General features: G+C 42.6%; 1 long non-coding RNA gene across 1 annotated transcript; it reads left to right on the forward strand.

The window, feature by feature from the left end:
- Positions 1–22: 22 nt before the first annotated feature.
- LOC120324228 lies at positions 23–5,213 on the forward strand. Its single transcript, XR_005565360.1, has 3 exons — positions 23–1,696; positions 2,450–2,723; positions 2,813–5,213. It is a non-coding gene; the product is annotated as an uncharacterized LOC120324228 (long non-coding RNA).
- Positions 5,214–5,486: the final 273 nt, after the last annotated feature.

Here is a 5,486-nt window from a genome sequence, read left to right on the forward strand (position 1 = left end):
ACTTCAATAACTTCCTTCAAGTAAATGATAATCTATAGACAGGTCACAGTAAAGGACACAAGGCTTCACCCTCTAATCTTGGTAAACTTAATTTTGGCAACAGGTAGGATGGAGGGAGAAATGGACAAAGATCCTCCTGGCCCTGCAGCCAGCCCCCCACATCCTGGGGTTTGGATTGCTGAGAAGTGAGTTCGGAATGGTTGGGAGCTACAATTTCTGCAGCTCTGAGCCCACTACAGCAGCAGACAACTCGTACCCTCTGAAGGAAATGCAGATGTACAAGTTTCTGGTGTAATCACTGTCTTGCCACTGGATACAGCTGGCAAGGACTATTTCAAAATATTCATCTTGAAATGCTCTGTTTATTCAACTTAAATATTTTGAAAGAAAGTGCTAATAATGACAGGATTTGAGCTTTGAAATTAATGTGTTTTTCCCTTTAATTGCATTGCATTGTAAGAATTAACAAAATTTCTTCCTTTCAAGAAAGGAGAGAAAATCAACAACTTATTCAAAGCAGTGTGAACTGGAAGTTGATTCAAGTCAACTGGAAAAATCCCAAATGATGTCCTACTGGTTGATGTTGCTGCCCAAGGAGCCTCTCCTCTGTCATGGAGGGGAATGAATGGGTAACAGGGGACAACTGACCTGTGAAGGTTTGTGCATCTAGAAAAGAACTAATAAGTGGAAAAAAGCAGAAGTTCTGTTGGAAATAACACTGAGTCTTGAAACAAAGTCCTGGTGCTGGTAGCAGTTCACCCCAGCACATCCTGGGGAGTTAAAACTTGTGTCAGTGCTGGGCAACTGCAGTTCAGGGGTGTCTGTGCCTCTCCAAGCTGCCCTGCTGGCTCTGACTGCTGGGGGTCCTCAAAGGAGCTGGAGAGAAGGGAAGGATCCATGAATGAATCCCAGGAATGGCATTCAGCATTCCTGTTGGGCTACACCATGAACTGGCAAGGAAGTTCAAACTGGAATCTGCCTCCTGTGTCTCTGCCAATAACCACAGAACCTGTGCTTGCTTTTAATAAAACCAGAGAGTCATTAACGTTGGAAAAGACCTCTAAGACCATTGAATCCAACTGTTAACAATATTGGCTCAACAGTATGTGGCTGGGGGATAAAAAGTTGTATTGCTTTAAAAATTTACTAATTTACTGAATTCAAATGAAAGTGGGATTTAGTGAAGCAAGCCGAGGGTTTGTGTCTGAACATCTGGCTGTAGATGTGACCACTATTGTGTGTCAGGGATCTGCAGGACTCTGTTCCACCCCTGTTGGAAATACCATGCCAGCAGAGGTCTGGTTTGTGTCAAAACAAACACTGGATACGTATTCAGCAAGAACAGTAATGAAATAGTTGGCTATAAAAACCCTTCTGTTCTCAGAACTAAAATGTGATGCACTTATAACAGAAAGGGCACTTTTTGTAAGACATTGAAGTCTTCTTTATATGTTTTGAATATATTTTACTAAATCAGTTGCCTGGAAATGGAGTTTAATTCTGGAATTCAATGAACGTTGAACAGTCGTTTCCTCTCTGCACTGTTGGTTGTTTTACAGGTACTTCACATGCACCTTCTTCAGTCATGTCTTCTGAGAGCCAGTGTTACATGGATTTATTTGGATGGGAAATGGTTCCTCAGTTGGGATTATCCTTTTTGTCTCTCTCTGGATTATTTTACCATTCATAACTGCAGGTAGAATTGCAGAGGTGCATCGCTGGTTAATGCAGTGGTGTCTGTCCTCTGCCTCCCTCTCCAGTATCTCCCCCAGTGTGTTAACTGCATTTTTTCAATGATAAGAATTGATTTGGAAAATCACTCTGACAACTCCTCTGCAAAGTGCTCATCAAGGAGTCATCAAGGACTCCGGTTCTTGCCTTCTTGGCATGTCTTTGCATTGTCGAAATTTTATTGTCCAGGCTTTGTTGCAGGACCTCCTGATGCTTTCTGCATGGTTGGTCTGAATAACTCTGTCAAAAACTGTCTTAAGGATCCTGGAAAAGAACTGGATAACATTTGGCAACTATGAGCATCCTGTGAGTCCTTTTGGACTTCTTTCCTTTCTGGAAAACATCCATTCTTCCCTAGCCTTTAAACAACTGTTGGTACAAAACCAGTCTTGGACTTAATTCTTGTCCTGTGTCAGCTCAGTATGTTTAAGTGCCTTCATAAAGGCACTGCTGAAAGATGCATTTAAGTAAAATAATAAATCTGTGGTGTATCAACAACAGATCTTTATCTCTCCTGTTGATGCCTTAACATTTTTAGATTTCCAGGGCAAGAGCTCTCTCTGCTCTTATCTGAGTGTTTGATCTACTTGAGACTTTAATAACTTTTATTAGTTATTTTATAAGTTATGTAAGACATTTAGTAAGTTTTTTATTCAGTGCAGTGCTGTGATGGGTTTTTTTTGCTCCATAATCATTCCTCCTGTGTTTTACTCCACAGGAATCCTGAGGAAAATCACATCCAGCTGCTCTGTAACTGAACTGTCTGACCAGCTGCTCCAGGGCAACATCCAGAGCTCCATCCCTCTGCTCCTTGGCTGCCTGGTTGAGCCCCAAGAAGCTGTTCATGGTGTCTAAAAATGATACCTCTGCCCTGTGTCCAAGTGTGTGTCCCACTGCACACGGCAGACACGTCACCTCTGTTCCCATCCCAAGCCAGAAATCTGGGCTCCCATCCTCAGGAAATCACCCTCTGCGGCTTTTTCAGCCGAAAGGTTTGTTTTAAACAGTGCTCAGAAGTGGTTTTTCACAGGCTGTGAGACAGTTTGTGTTACACTGACCCTTTTTTGTTCTGTTTCAACAGCTAAAAATCAGGGGTGATTTCTGTGGTGTTGCCTAAGGATGCATCTCACTGAGTTTGTCTTACACTCTAAACCAGCTTCTGAGCAGCTCACAGCCTGTTCAGAACAATCTCTTCTCTGCAGTGCCTGGCCTGGGACATGCCAGAGGAAGGATGCATTTCCTCCAGCAGAAAATATCAAGACTAGGGACAAACCAGCAAACCTTTCTGTCTGTTCAGAGTGTGTGTTTGGATCCTCATGTGCCCTTCTACCAGTGTAATGCACAGAAAATTTCCAGGGCAAACAAACTGCGACTGCACTCCCCTTGTTCATGGCTGGGCACATTCCTGTGACCAGGATTGATCCAACAAGCAGTGGTGGAGCAGAGCTGGCTGTAGAGCTCAGCCACCAGCTAAAATCTGCTGAGTGTGTTTGAGTCTTTGTCTAGAGCACAGATTTAGCTTAGAATGGGAGAGGACTCCTGGACAGCTCTGGAGAATCAGCCCTTTTCTGTGGTGTGGATGCATTGAGGTCATCGTGGTTGATCCTTGGGTTCACAGTGGTGTCAATGTGGACCAATTTAATTTAGGCAAAGATGCCAAACTGCACCAGGGCTAAACCAAAGGCCAGGATTTGTTACTCTGGCTTTGCTGTTTGGGGCAGATAAACTGTCAGTATTTAGAACTGAGAGGATTCCTTGTAGCAAAGCACGGGAGACTCGAGGTGTGGTTTGAGCTGTTCGAATTTCTCTACTGGATTAAACTGGGCACCTCTAAAGGTCTTCTTTAAAAACAAAGAAGAGAAAGCTCCTGTTTAACCTCCTGGAGGCTCATCAAACCCCACAGCTGTCACGGTGCCCAAGATCTAATTTTAAATGGGCCAGGAGCAAAGTTGGGGGTTAGTGCAGACACTTTTAACTGTGTCCTTTGGGTACCTAATTTTTGTGAGGTGTAATGTTCTTGTCCTGTCAGCGCAGAATCACAGAATATTCTGGGTTGGAAGGGACCCACAGTGAACATCCAGTCCAGCTCTTAAGTGAATGGCCCCTACACAGGATTGGCATTTTTAGCACCAAGTTTTAACCAGCTGAACTAATCTCATGGTCATCAGTCACCAGCACATCTTCATTTTACTGAATAACAGCCCCCCAAATCATAAGTCTTGGAAGTTTTACTGGCACACAAATTGGGTTTGTGTTTTTAGCAGTTGTCTTTCCTTCCCAAAAGGAGCTGCAGGCAGATCCTGTCCCTCAGAAACTGCTGGGATCAAGGCTTTGTGACCAGGTTTGCAGCAAACCCTTTTTGCAAGAATGCCTGTTTAAACTCGTGAGAAAAATAGACCACAGTAGACATTCAAGAGAAACTTGTAATTCCTGTTGGACACCAAAACAAAAAACTAAAATTTTTCAATGCCTTTGTCCCACAAACCCTTTCCTAGAATTATGAGAAATATAGGATTTATATTTCTCTGGGAAAAATGGAAAAATAAATCAATATGTGGTAAGGCAAATTGCAGGAGGAATTTTAGCTCAATGGATCTGTCCAGGCTTCCCCTTCTGCTGCCTCAACTCTTCAACACTTCTGTTTAAGGTACACACAGAGTGAAAGAGCCAATGCAGAGCATTAAAGAAATGTTGAAAGGCACCATTTTTCCTAGCAGTGTGATATTTTGACATTGCCATCCCCTTCCTTTTTTCCAAGCCTGCCAGGGAATTTGGTCTCCACAAAATATAGTTTGCAGTGAATTTGAGTAATTTGTTAAAGATGTTGCTGTAATATTTCCCCTCTAGTTCTTTCCCCGAAGCTTTAGACTGAAAAGTTTTAATGTCATATTTAAATAGAAGCACAGCTATAAATTTCCAAAGGGTTCCCAGATTCTGAGTCTGACAATTAATACATTTCTGTCCTTTTTTTTGTCTTTTATTTTCACAGTTGGCAAACTTTACAGGCTTATTCTGCAGGTCTGAAGAAAATCTTGCTCCTGTTTTCAACGAATGCTGTAGTGGATTCTTGGATAAAATAATTTGAACAGATTTTGCTCATTGGACTGTACTGGCAAAACCTTAAGCTTGTTTCTTAAGTGTTAATCTGAAACAAGGACAAAATCCCAACTCTGGGCCAAACATTTGCCCTGACTGTGGGATGGGGACAGGGCAAGTCAGGATGGGCTCGTGCCCACGAACAGGTTGGGAGCAAACCTAGATCAGGAAAAAAATGGTTTCACTTGTTTCAACAATGAAATCATTAAAATGGCTTACAAATAATTTTTAGATTTATAAAAAACGTTATATTTTAATACTAATTATGAATAAAAATCCTCGTTGAAGTGCCACACAACATATTATTGCAGCCAATTATCCCACCTGGAGTGTGCAAGGGCAAGCACACGAGTCAGGTTGTGCAGGACACGGACCGTGATTCACTCCCTGGATTTCCTGAGCTGAGCTCCCACGTGGAAAACTCCGTCCACAACCCCCCTGGGGAGGATTGGCAGCATGGCAGCGAGAAGTCAAGGGAGCTGTGGGGCTCAGAGTCTTAAAAAAAGGGATCTGGGAGATTCCAAAAATGACCTCAAGCTCTTGCAGCACGTGGGCATTCGAAACACAAACCCCGTTACGGTAACAGAGGTGACTGTGCTAAACATGCAAGGATTTCATTTTCGAGTTATTAAAAACAAAGTAGTATTTATTTAAGATTC

The sequence above is a fragment of the Pipra filicauda genome, unplaced genomic scaffold (genome assembly GCF_003945595.2).
Source record: "Pipra filicauda isolate LSUMZ 115617 unplaced genomic scaffold, ASM394559v2 scaffold464_size512166_pilon, whole genome shotgun sequence".
In the NCBI taxonomy this organism is placed as follows: domain Eukaryota; kingdom Metazoa; phylum Chordata; class Aves; order Passeriformes; family Pipridae; genus Pipra; species Pipra filicauda.